The sequence below is a fragment of the Pleurodeles waltl genome, chromosome 1_2 (assembly GCF_031143425.1).
Source record: "Pleurodeles waltl isolate 20211129_DDA chromosome 1_2, aPleWal1.hap1.20221129, whole genome shotgun sequence".
Classification (NCBI taxonomy): Eukaryota; Metazoa; Chordata; class Amphibia; order Caudata; family Salamandridae; genus Pleurodeles; species Pleurodeles waltl.
The window spans coordinates 670,039,049-670,052,392 of record NC_090437.1 but is presented as its reverse complement, the minus strand read 5'-3'; the positions used below and the strand labels follow the sequence as shown (position 1 = coordinate 670,052,392).

General features: G+C 44.1%; 1 protein-coding gene across 1 annotated transcript in view; it reads right to left on the bottom strand.

Annotated features, from left to right (window-relative positions):
- Positions 1–10,762, bottom strand: part of SMAD1 (SMAD family member 1) — a 182,320-nt gene extending 171,558 nt beyond the window's left edge. The window contains exon 1 of the mRNA XM_069242608.1: positions 10,407–10,762. The gene's annotated coding sequence lies outside the window, so the exon portion shown is untranslated. The remainder of the gene's footprint in view (positions 1–10,406) is intronic.
- Positions 10,763–13,344: the final 2,582 nt, after the last annotated feature.

The window sequence follows — 13,344 nt, the reverse complement described above, 5'->3', positions numbered from 1 at the left end:
AAATTGGTGCTAACCCATCAGCAAACAGAAAGGTGTCCACAGAGGACCCCTTCCCCTTTGTGAATGGTAGCAAAAAAAATTTTCAGACCACTAACAAGTCTGAAAAAATTAAAAGAAAACTTGTTATTTTCAATTTTGAAATACATCCCATTTTCCTTTAAGGAAAACCGGCTGCATCTAAAAAAATTAAAAAAAATTAAAAAAAATTAAAAAAACTACTGCTTTTTTGAAAAGCAGTTACAGACATGGTGGTCTGCTGACCCCAGCAAGCCACCATCCCTGTGAGCGTGGCCTTTCCCAAATGGGCCGCAAATTGCGACCAGCCTCATGAATATGCACGAGGCAGGGCCTTTACAACCCATTTGGGAATCGGAAACAGTGTGGTTAACACTGCTGTACATTTTGTTTTGCAATTTGCGATTCGCAAAGGGATCTCAAATTGAAAGTCGCAAAACAAAAGGTCGTACATCTGGCCCTTAACCTCCTGCTTTTCACAGTTTACCCATCAAACACTGAAACATCTTAGTTTTAAAAACAAACTTCTAGCAAGCAAACAGATTAAGAAAAGCAGTTAAACGGATGAACTCCCAGGGCAGCAGTAGCTCATGGCACTCAAATGGAGGCAAACACACTAGCCCACCACACCAATGCCATCATCTCTCCAATAGTGAGCAAAGGAAGCACCAGCCCAGGTGTTCCTATTCAACTCTATGATGGCTATAGAATACAACATTTCTGTTGGCCACTCTGCATACGAAGAGAGTCATTCATCAAGATGGAGCCACGAGCCCTATTATTTTAGGATAGTTACTTTATCTTCTACTTCAAGACTCTCAGCAATGGGTGTAAGTGCATACTTAAATAGATTATTCAGAGGAAGATCTTCTGAATGTATATTTGCTGCACAAACCACTTTTTTTTCCTCCATGGTAATCATTCCTACCTGAAGCATGATCTCAGTCATTCCTTTTTCTCGGTTACAGTTCTGGCACACCTTCAAGTTCACTTTGCAATGTGGGCAATGTCCATCACCTCGTAAATTGGCATGTTCTCCTTTCCTGCACGGAACTAAATTGTGTGCATGTCTAGTGGATGTCATATAAATGTGCGTAGCAAAATCCCCAAGGTAACTGTGCAAGGAATGTTTAACTAGTAACTCATTTATCAATAATTTCCACATAAGCCTGCTTCTCGCTTTCAACAGCCACACACATTTAGTCCATATTGTGCACTTAATGTAGTCAAAACTTGCTCATCTCTTTGAATTAACATATACACTATTGTTTTCTCACAAATGTCTATTCTCCTAGACAAAGGGATTTTCAGAGTAATCATTTTTTTTTTTTTTAAGATTGGCAAGACGTTCACCTTACAAAGTTGCAATATAATTCTTAAGGATACACCACCACCCCCAAAACACACTCAACGACTCTAAAAGGGAATTGGTTCCCTTGGACAACAAAGGAGGGGCCACAAAGCAGTGCTTAATTTGCGCTTGTTGTTTCCAGTGCTGAGCACCGGCACTTATTCTTCTCCCTCAAGCATTTGCTGCGAGCAAAAGACATATGGGAAAGATGGAGGAAGAGAAAAACAAAAAAAACGAAAAAGCGTCACTAGGGGAGAGTGTAGAAAGCGGCAAGAGTGAGCTGAATGGGCATGGAGTGGCTTTAAATGAATTAAAGAGGCACGAGATGGCTTCAGGATTACGCTGCCCTAGTATTCCCTGTTCGCACATTCAGTTGCAGCAGCCGCGAGTTTCAGAGGAGAGCTTTGGACACCGGCACATTTTTATTTACAAATTAAGCACTGCCACAAGGCAAACACGGGGTAAGGTGACAACTGAATCACTGCGCATTTATATGTTTAAGAGAAACAGTCTAGTAAATGGGTACTCACAAACATTTTCCCAGGGGCCAAAATGTTTTGCCTGTGATGTGACCGAAGACCGCATTAATGCCAGCAGTGTGGCACTCAGGAGGAGAAAGTTCCAAGGGGTGGGGCCAGTAAGGTGGGTGTACTGGAAGCAAAACATATACAGCTGCTGAACTGCAAAATGTGAAACCAGAACACCTGTAATTAATCCCAGTTGCCCCCACTTCACCCAATTGTGTGATCCTAGGCAATTGTTTTGTTCCACTTTCCCCTTTTTTCTTCAGTATCACATATAAAAGGATGTTGAAATACATGACTTCAAGATGTGCAAAACCTTCTCCTGTGTTTGATTTAATAAGCTCTAATGTTGTTCGAGTAGAAGAGGAACCCAGCCCAAAGAGTGCACTAACAAGTGACTTGCATTTTAGCTCACTGACACTGTTGTTAGGATGGGGAAAAAAATGAATGTGAACTCGTGTTTGAAAACTATCGCTTAAAAAAAACAAAAATAGTTCTCAACGCACTAAATGTGATGTACGAGGGTGAAAGGGAATATATGTTAATGAAATACACTTTCTGAATTTTAAACAAATGTTATCATATTTTTACCTTTTGAAGCAAGAGGTCTTTAAAAATAAAGGTGTTTCTGAATTTAAACAGTGCAGGATAACCTAGTTACTTTACTTTAACTTCAGTTAACCTTTACATAAAGGCTTGTTTCTTTATTTAACTTCTTGGTCAATGTTAGTGCTGATTCAAGAAAATGGTAGCCCAGTGTTGCTTTAGACCTGGGGGCCGCATGTAAAAGATAGAGGGGCCGCACGCGGCACCCGGGCCGTACTTTGAGTATCAGTGGACTGGTATTACTTCAAGTTTTTTTTTTCTTTTTTAACCTTCAGTTTTTGAGTCTACACATAAACACATTTCTAGAGATTATTTAATTATTTTTCACTCTTTACTTCTTCTTGAAAACTCTACTTAGTATGACCAACAAACAATAAAACCCTGACTGCTGCCTTGTTACTGGTTGGTACCCTTCAGCACATAGCTGCTGAATACACTGCTGCACAAATGCGGGGCACGCGATACGTGGCACAACACAGCACCAGCATGCACAAGCAATAATACCCTCCTGCGCAGCAGTGTAAGGCGAGTTGGTAAACTCTGACCAGCATGTCCATGTGCAGTAACATGCCTCATACTAAGACCCCCTTTAATTTCCTGCTACATGCAGTAGATGAGTTTCTTGCCTATGGAGCCCGCGATCATCAACTTATGTCGGTCTCAAGCACACGACTTACTGTGCACAACTCAAATTTCGTCATAAGTCTTGCACACGCATCTCAAAATGCTGGACTCCACGTGAAACAACATGCAATAACCTGCGCGTTCCCACAAGCTATCCTAAATACTACAACTACAGATGTCTCTTTATACCTTAATTTTGCATCTCGGAATATAGTTCTGGATGCTTGTCTACACCACTTTTTTGCGGTAGACCATGTACCCAACTTCAGCACAGGTAGAACAAATCACTTTGGATGACTTTGACGACTAAATTAAGCAATGCTGCCATTACTGGGAGATCAAAAATCGTGAATTCATGAAACATAAATCTAGCACTTGCTCCGTGTTAAATCAGTGGCTACAATGGCTTTTCTAACACAAAAGGATGATGGACGGAGTGCTGAACAATGCAAACACTCACCCCCCAGTCACAGATCTGGCTTTAATCCATCGTTCTTTTGCTCACTATGCCACCCCAGTTTGGACCCAGCCATATGCAAATCAGTCTTAACCCTGCATATGGCAAACTGGAATGGCATGGGCTGCAAAAAAAAGCATGGATTTAGGCCCAGATCTCTGTACTGGGGGTGAATGTTTGACATTGTTCAGCATTACTTCCATCACTTGTTCTTTTACAATGGCTTTTCAACAAGGGCAGAAAAGCCCTTGAAGACAAACTGAGGTATCATCCATGCCAGACGCCAAATGCTTCTCTGGCACAGCCATCAACTTCGAGGTATAGGAAGGCAGGATCGCTACAGCAGTGCTGTAACAGAATGGAGTGACTTATCCAAACATAGGACCGACAGGTTCATTCTCACTCTTGAGAGAAATTGGAATATTAGTTGGTCACTTATTGAAAGAAAGTGCAATCCCTCTAATAAAAATGAGACTAGTGAAGGTGCGACGACCCCTTAGTTTTCGTTTGCAAAAACCATAACACGATTTAGACACTTCACAGTCCAAAAACTTGAGCGTGTAGAGTAAATCACATGACAAGATCCCTTTCACAACCAAAGTTTTAAGTAGTCAAGGGCGCAGTTACTCTTTGTAAACGTGTATAGTAATCCCTCTCCCTGTCCGATCGTTACTTGCTGATTGCCCTCCTCTGCAACCCACCGCCGGCCCCACCCTCAGCACTGAGCCCAAGTCTGCAGCACTGTCAAGCTCCTTCCTACCAGTTGCTAAGCCGCCCTCCCCCGGGGCACCTCCGGGTCAACGAACAAGGTCAAAACGTCACCTTCTTGTCCGGCATTCCTTCTGATCTCAACAGCATTCCCTGCAAACACGGACGAGAACCTAGATAGTGCCTGCTTTCTAGAGTTCTTCCTGTATATGAAATGCTTTAGATAAGAGCGTATTATGTTGTGGAGGCACGAGAAGAACATTTGATTCGATTTCGGCACAGGGAGCAGCTGGCCAGCACAGTTCGCAGGACGATTTTACTTTGAGATATTGAAGACATAAATCATTTAAGGCAACACAATTCGTTCGAAAGCAGATGCACTTCGGCACAGCGCAATTTCGCCTTCGCAAGAGCTAATATACAACAAAAGCTCCGTAAAGTTAATTGGGAGATTCCGCTTTAGTACGGAATGAAATTATATTTATCCGGCATTACGTAAAGCACATCAGAAGTTGATTGCTACAGATGGTTTGGATTCTCCGCTCGCACCAAGCACATTTTTTGTAATCGACGACCACAGCTTGCACGTATCCACTTTATCAAATGTAATGGCTGCACATGTGCGCCCTGAAAAACACAGTTTATCCGAATTTGCTTTTTTTTTTTTTTTTAACACTTTACTCACTCATGGACTTGTGTACCTAGCCTACATCTCAAGGTCATCTCACGCGAAAATGTCCCCAATTTGCACCAATTAAAATGCCATCTAAAAGCTATGCAAGTCTACATCAGCAGCAATAGCTCCTCAGACGTTGACTACCCTCACCCGGGCACCTCAGTGTGTGAACCAACGGCTGTTGGCATCCGTGGGCGGCCGGTGAGCAACAAGTATGAATCCCAGTGATGGGTGAGCCTTTCCCTCTTCAGAGGGAGGCACAATAGGTCCCACTGAAATGAGCAATAGTAACATGCGCCATGTAAAACATATCGAAACGATAAAAATGCTATAAAAAGCGCTATGTGCAACAGGAAGTTACACGAGCCTAAATGTTTCCCCACTACGTTTGAAAACAACCATTCATTCATCCAGGTACTCCCACATTTTGCCTTTATTTAAGGTATGCATCAACGGGTGTCACGTCTAAGCATGAGGCTTTACGTAAGGCGTGGACTAGCAGAACCCGCAGAGCCCAGACTGTCTCATGGCTACACGTGCTGACATCAATCTAGGATTCCTCCTCAATAAACAAAATATCTTTAAGGGGGGTAAACGACTGCAGCGCTTCTGGCGAAATCCGACTGGGACACTCCTTTTCATCTGGAGCCAATAGTGCCCTATGGTCGACGTCTGCAGGTACCTCTGCAATCTGGGGTACTATGAACCCCACTGCTATGAGAGTGACGCAGGAGCGGACAGGAGTCCATCACAAGGCCAGAAGGAACGCTCCTGTGACGCACTTTCCAAAGTAACAAGGGCCCGTTTCCAGCCCTCGAAGGCGGCAGCCACAAAGTAACTATAAACAATGACGCTAAACTGAAAGCATTTACACAATTTATACTTGTTTTAAACGCCTAACTGCAACCCTCGTGGACTGGAACAACCCTTCGAAAGGAGTGTCCGACTTGGCCGTCTTGTTGGGGGGAGGGAGGTGTGTATTTCAACTCATTTGTAGATACCTTTTACTACCCTAACAAATGGAGAGGCTATTTCACGTGTCCGAATTAGGGCCAATAGCTCACTTTCTATACCAGCTTCCCCGTGTCACTGAAAGTTGGTTCTCTTTGAAAAACAGTACTTGTATGTAAAGACAGACGCTTATTAGTCATGTCCGGGAATTACCATAGCAACTGGTCACTGCAGAACCATACATTGCTTGTGTTGTGTCATATTAATCCACTGCTGTTCCCTGGCCCCAACCATCACGTATAACTTGACAACATGTAACTCAGAAACACAGCAGCCTAAAGGGTCCACAAAAATGTTTTTTGTTTTTTTTAAATAAGTCTAAATCACCACGTGCAATCGTATACACACCAGTAACGTCGATATCTTACGGAGTCACTTAAAATGTTTACTAGTAGGCACATGGTCTGATCTAACCACCCAATGAGCAAGTGCTTTACTAGCTACAGGAAGTGACGACATACAGTTTCAGTAACGATTGGTAGCTCCTTACTATTCAGGTTCCACGTGGAGGAGGTGCGCTTTCTGTTGGACTCGTACAAATTAATTAGGTTGCACTACTCGGCTTAATGGACACGGTCACGGTGCCGGCCTATAATACGGTTTAATTGCAAGGGCTGTGCTAACGCAGTCGCATCATGGACTTTTACAGGCTGACCCCCAGTCATCTCCATGTATCATTTTGCACGAGTTCAGTGCTGTAAATCAATTTAAGATCTCAGGCAGCTTGAAAAGGCTGGTAATGGTGCTTTCTCTGCAGCCCCGTGGGACGCCGCATTATACGCATCCTACATTATTTAGAATGGCTAGAAAAATGCCTCCATTAGCTTCGTCCGATTGTACAAGCTGGGCCCTCTTATCCAGGCCTTTGTGCACATGATGTCACAGTTCGGCGCAGGCCTGCCTAGTAGCACAGGGTAATTACATGAGACAAAGGGGATTCGTGCACTCAAAACCCGAGTGTATTTTTAACTCATTCACTAGTAAAATAATGATAATCAGGTAAGACCTGCTCCTCTGTTAAGGGGTGCTGAGATTCAGACACAAGCATCCTTGCCTACGTCTGGCTGTCTGCGTGTGCAATGTTACCTTCCTATATACACATTACAACCCACGGCTAACGTATACCATCTGTATGTCTCTTATATATTGTGCAAATGAACAAGACACACAGCTATCGCATCCTTTCAGAAATCTTTATTGAACGGTGAGGGCCCAGTGTCCGATATCTAGTGCTTCCTCGAACCAAGAAGCAAGGCTGCTGGTTCCATTCCAGGGGTGCACTGACTTTCAGCTAGGTTGGGCAGTCCTATTTGGCGCAGTGTCAAGACTGATTTCCATGTGGCTGTTACCTGTCTGTAATAGCACAAAAGAAAGGTATGGACAGGTCTACAGATCATGTACAGCGCCCAGACGCTACTTATCACAAGAGTACTTTCCATCGGGCAACAACCTGCTCTATTAGACAAATTACCACAGTAAGGCAGAATTCCTGGCATGCACCTAGCACTGCCCAAATACACTTTAATTGGCTTTTACAGCACCAACCAGCACTCCTTGTCACTCACTGCCTTACATACACTTCTGCTGGGCAACAGGCGCTCCAATCATTCTTGGGGATGTGCAAATGATTCAGTACAACCACCCTGTCTCACCCATGAAGCAACAAGACTGTTCACCTACAAGTAGGGTCACTGGGATTATGTGATTTTGCAACCGAGGATATTTTATCACGTTATTAAGGATGTGCCGCACAAGCCATGATCTGCTGTATAATTTACAGATTCTACCTCCCCAAAATTCTTCTATCTTAAACGGATCAAAAGTTGCTTAAAAAGTGGCAGCGCATTGGAGGTCCTATGCGGAGGTTAACTGGTCACCTTTCGGTTTCTTATTTCTGTATTTGGTTGATAAACTGGTACTGAGGTGAACTCTTTGCATAGACATTATTAGCATGTATAAAAATTGCAAAATAATGAAGTAATACTACTAAAATATATGCCGCATAATTGACCTTTTCTTCCTGCACAGTCTACCCTGTCGCATAATCTAGTGCTCCCCGCCACATAATTCAAGTGCCCCCTTCTTACAACTCATTGAAACAGAGGCATCATCATTTGCATAAGTAACAACAGCCTGCAGTAAACACTTCAAAGTGGTTTGAAAGTCACCAAAAGAAATGCAATGCTATACCAATGGCAGATGATGCGGTAAATGTATGCCAAATAGATAACATATCAAGTATTATCACAGGTCTAAAAAGGAAAGACAGTCAAACATACTTAGATAGGAGCACTTTGATAATGTCACAAATTCCAGGGCACTGAGCAAGACTAAGAAAGCAAAGGAACGGCCAAATGAGCAAACCAGTGTTATGGATTTTAGATGAAAACAGGAAATTAAGAGAATGGCTAGGAGCCCTCGTTTAATGAGGACTGCTGCAGAAGTTATAGCAGTATCCTGTACCATAATGTCCCCGCAAAAAAAGCACTACCCCCTTGATGAATGTAAGCGCTACACAAAACTCTGACGTTAGACATTACTGATGTGATCCCGGAGGGAAAAAATATACATTAAATTATGTTTACGCCTGGTGCACACACGGTTGAGTGCCCATTTCAAAGACTAATGAGTATAAGGGGACACCAATTGTAGATAGCAGCTGAATATAGTGTCAAAACTATTTTTGCTTCAATGTAAAAGTGATCACAGGATAATGCATGGATAACCACAAAACGCCTCTCTTTTTAAATGCACCCCGACATATCCTGCTGTCAGTGGAACTCCGAAACATCCACCTTTTGGGAAGAGGGGGGTGGCTCCTTAAACCTTAAATGCCCAGAACGATGTAAATTAAATAGGCAGAACGATTAATGATGCCAGGCAAGAGTGAAAGTCTGCTAAAACGAGTATTACACACCAGAGGGCTGGAAGGGTCAACAGGCAGAGCAAGGGCAAATCCCAGCCTCCGGGGTAACCTAATCCCGCCTGGATGTGATCCTCCCTGGGGGCTGCGGGATAACGAGAAGGATGCGCGCTGGGCCCTGCAGAGGCAACGCGGTCCACGTGAGCTGTCAGCCAAAGCCACCTCCACCACACGCCATCGGCACGAATAAACTGTCCACGAAAAGAACCGGTAGGTGTCAGCACAAGGGCTGGCACTTTCACCCTTGCTTGCAATAACACCGAGAGTGATACTCTCGCTCTTGTGTCAATACCTTTATCGTTTTAGTGTCGACGCAGTGGGAAGGAGGGGAGAGGGCAGGGGATTTAAAGAGAACTGACAGATGCACTAGAGCCTATTTTTCAAGTGTCAATGTTCGTTATTTGTCGATTGAATTAACCCTGTTGCTTTGCTCTTCGTTAAACGTCTTAAACAAATATATTGGCCCAAAGCATTTCCAAGTGGAAACCCTGGCGCTTCTTTGAGCGCACAGAGAGTAAGGAATCCCACAAATGTGGCCCGCTTCCTGCACCCCCTAGAAACAAGCCGGATCCACGGTCAGTCCTACAATTTAAAGAACTTGGTGGACACAAGAAACAACTGCCATTCATTCAAAAGCATCCTTCAAGGACCGCACTTCCTGCTGCTAACGTGCTCCCTCCCTCCGCGCTGGATCCAGCACTAAAACAGTCACTCAACTTCACCGCCTCCGCTGCTGCACAGCACGGGAAACAGCCATAAAGCGCTTTAAACTAACTGATTAAGGAGCGACGAGAGAAACGGACAAGGCTCTACCTTTGAAGAGGCGCACTCTGAGTCACTTGCCCTGCTCTGTTATCTTCCCTGCTCACACACGTACTTATTGCAAGTAACGTGCCTGGTAACCGCTTTCAAAGCCAAGGCCTGCACCGGTTGATAGATCACTTTATACGTCTGAAAGAGCTTACAGGCCTCACCAAGTCCTTATGTGTTGCGAAGTGATACACTCCTAGTGTTGGCTCTCGGTTGCTACGTACAGTGATTGCCTTCGCTTAAGTCAAAGCCTCACTCTTTGTTGCTGTAAAAACACTGCGGCGTCCGCGACAAAATCACACAAACACAGAGCCTCCGCAGCGAACAGGAGGTTTTCACCTGGTAGGGCGAGGAGACCGAAAACAAACTACGAAAGGGATGGGGCAATCGGTATCACGACGCCCCCGGCCCACAGCTTTGCTCCAAGAAAAGTTGCAACTTTCTTCGTGCCTTGTTTGTGTGTTCACTCCAGCGGAGCAGCGGGGAGGCCGGAGCGCAAAACACCCCGCCAAGCCTAAAGCCCAGAGATGAGGGGGCACAGGACCGGGAAGAAACACAAACCCCTCGCCGGCCCGTCACTCTCCCCCTGAGGGGCGCCATCATGCCCGGCTAGGACCTTCCCAAAAGTCCGGTGTCCAAAACGTGGGCCGGGACGTGTGTGTGTAAAAGGGCACGAGGAGTAAATGAAGGTGGGGGCTTACCGTGCTTGTCCCGGTGTGGTGCACCCCCTCCAGCCGCCGTCGCTCTCCGGTGCCCGCTCCTCCCCGCACACACATGCAGGAGCTCCGAGTCCCTCCTCCTCTCTGGATTGATCTGGTCTGTCTGGCGTCAGGGAGTCGGGGCCGCCCAGCCTCCAACACCACAGCCTCCGCCTCCTCCTCCTGCTGCCAGAGCACGGCAGCGCCTCGCCGCCGCAGGGATCCTCTGCAAGTTCCCTCGCTTTTCCCTGCGCTTCGCTCCTGGTTTTCCCGGGAAGGGCCGCTCCTGCGGGAGTCCCCGGCCGGGAAGCGCCCAGAGACGCACACTCCGCTACCCAGCGAGCACGACAGCGCCGCTCGTCCCCCGCCTGGAAGTGTCCCGAGAGCCCAGCTCCGGGCTCCACTTGGCTCAGGGTTTTGTCCCTACACCGCCTTCCGCACACTTTAGTATTTCTTCGCTGTTTTCCAAGGTTTGCCCACATTTTTCTGCCCCGTGCCTATATGATTTTCAAGACTCCCGTGTAACTTTACCCTGATTGTTGTCAGCCAATTAGCGACCAAAATTATGCATCTAAGCTATTACTCCTAGCTTGAGTGCTAAATCATTAACGTAACTAAAAATAAACATAATTCGTACGTAAAAGACGAGCCGCTGTCTAGGCACAGTGCACAGAGTTTGACATTTTAAATGTAAGCCTACCATGGTGCAAATAAATGTTAAAAAGTAGTGACAGGTTTAGTGTTTAGTAGCGGGTTTTGACATCTCCCCGCACAACCAACGTCACTGACCCAAATTACCTAAAATCACAACATAGCAAAATATGGAAAACTGCCAGTCCATTCAAACACGTCTTTACAATGACACGTTTGATTTAATTTAGATGGGGTTTTTAATACAGTACGACCCGGATAGTAAGCAGTATAAATAAAAGCACGCAATGTGAAAATGATTCTAGATGGCAGCTTGAGTGCATGTTACAGCCTATACTAACAGTGCTTGACGCTGAAACAAATTCAGAAAAGAACAGACAACATATTAATTCACACACTGCCCTACTGACACATTGTTAGTAAATTTATGTGGTATATAGTTTACTTAATACATGATTCTTACTACAACATGATTTACACTGTTACTTTCCCAGTTTTTCAAACAAATTTCATTTAAAGTATCTTCTCCTCTAAATGGGTCTTGTGTGCTGAATATATTTCCTTTTCATATTCATTCAAATGGACACCTTCTGGTGCAAAAGTAAGCAGTAATTTGCAGTATATAACTTTTTTTCTAAACTAGCTTTTACATTGATTGCGTTCACCTGGTTGTAATCGTAAATTTGAGATTAGTATTCATGTAGCCTAGATGAAGACTCTAGAGCAGCATTACAGAGTTCCGCACGGAGGCATTTTAAATTCAGACGAGGAACTTTGAAATGAGTAATGGAAGAGGCATAACTAGGAGGCCTGGGAGGTGCCAGTGTGGGAGCAAAACACTGCATGCCAAACTCATGACCCCTCCAATTATATCTTAGTCAGAGCTCCCACATTCACCTGGATCAGAGACAGTGTTAGACCTTGGTTTCACGAGGCAATGTGTTCTGACATTAAGGCACCTCCAAAAACTTTTAAATCACGAGAAGTACAATTCATTGAATAATTTGGATCCACTCAATAACCGAGTTCTAGATCCATGAAATGTTAAAGGGTTTTATTACAAAATTCATAACTAAAGCTGTACAAAGTCAATGCCATTAAGGCTATCAAATGCAGATTTATACAGAGTATGTAAAAAGCAGAAGTTATTCGAACATTTCCAAAGGGGCAGTGAAATAAATAGAAAAATGGACAGCATCCCTAGCAGAAAATCTTTTACAAAATCATGTTTTTTATACATTATTCTTGAATATTAAATCAGTACTTCTGCAGATTCATCATGGTGCGAGCAAACGTATAATTTCCTCTGCAAATCAGAGCACATGAAAAATAAAGGTCACACTGCCTCAACATCTAAGACTGTGGTTCCCAACCTTTTGACATCTGCAGACCCCCTTTTATCCCCGGGACCCCCACTGAATCATAATTCGAACCCGCAGCCCGACCCACTGAGTCATTACTGAAAGCTGAGGACCTAATCTGTTAATATTATTTCATTTTCTAAGCAGTTGCAGACCCCCCGAGGGGGCTTTGCAGACCCCCAGGGGTCCCCGGACCACAGGTTGGGAACCAGTGATCTAAGGAATTACCTACGTTGTGAATAATTATTATACACCTTCTATGCTAATGTCTTTTGGAGATGTAAGAGAATATGATACATCAACAATACATTTGTATTTGAATAAATAGATCTCAGTGAAGTAGCAGAATTAAGACAAAACATGTTGCAATTTACAGCAGAAATGGGGATGGTTCATCAGGAACAACACAATGACAACTGCGGAAATAACTAAATTAATTACTGTTTTTGGATTTTGTGGGGAGAGGATTTGCGTGGGTGGGGGATAAGCACTGAATGAGTGACAGAGATGACAGTCATCTTGGTTAAAATTGTGTTTTACACATAAATGTGGCCTAACTAAAACATATTAGAAAATACGCTTCTACTCATCCTAGAAAACTTGTTGCAAACGAAATTGCATTAAATCAGTCTGTAGATGTAAAATGGTGTGTGTAAATGCATACTGCAAATTGTTAATAACCCGCAAAAATTCTAAATGCATAAAAGTCTTTAACACCATCTTCAAACAAGTGCACTTGATATTTCCACTTCGGACCTCATAGATCTAATATTGTCACCAAAGAACATAGTATGTTCTAGGAGCAAATTGGCAATAAAGGTTCTAGCTATCGCTTGCCCTATTTAGCAAGACTACCAGGTCAGAGCAATATGTGTTGCTAAAGGGGGCTAAACTCTGACCAAGAACATTGCACACTATGCCCCACATCA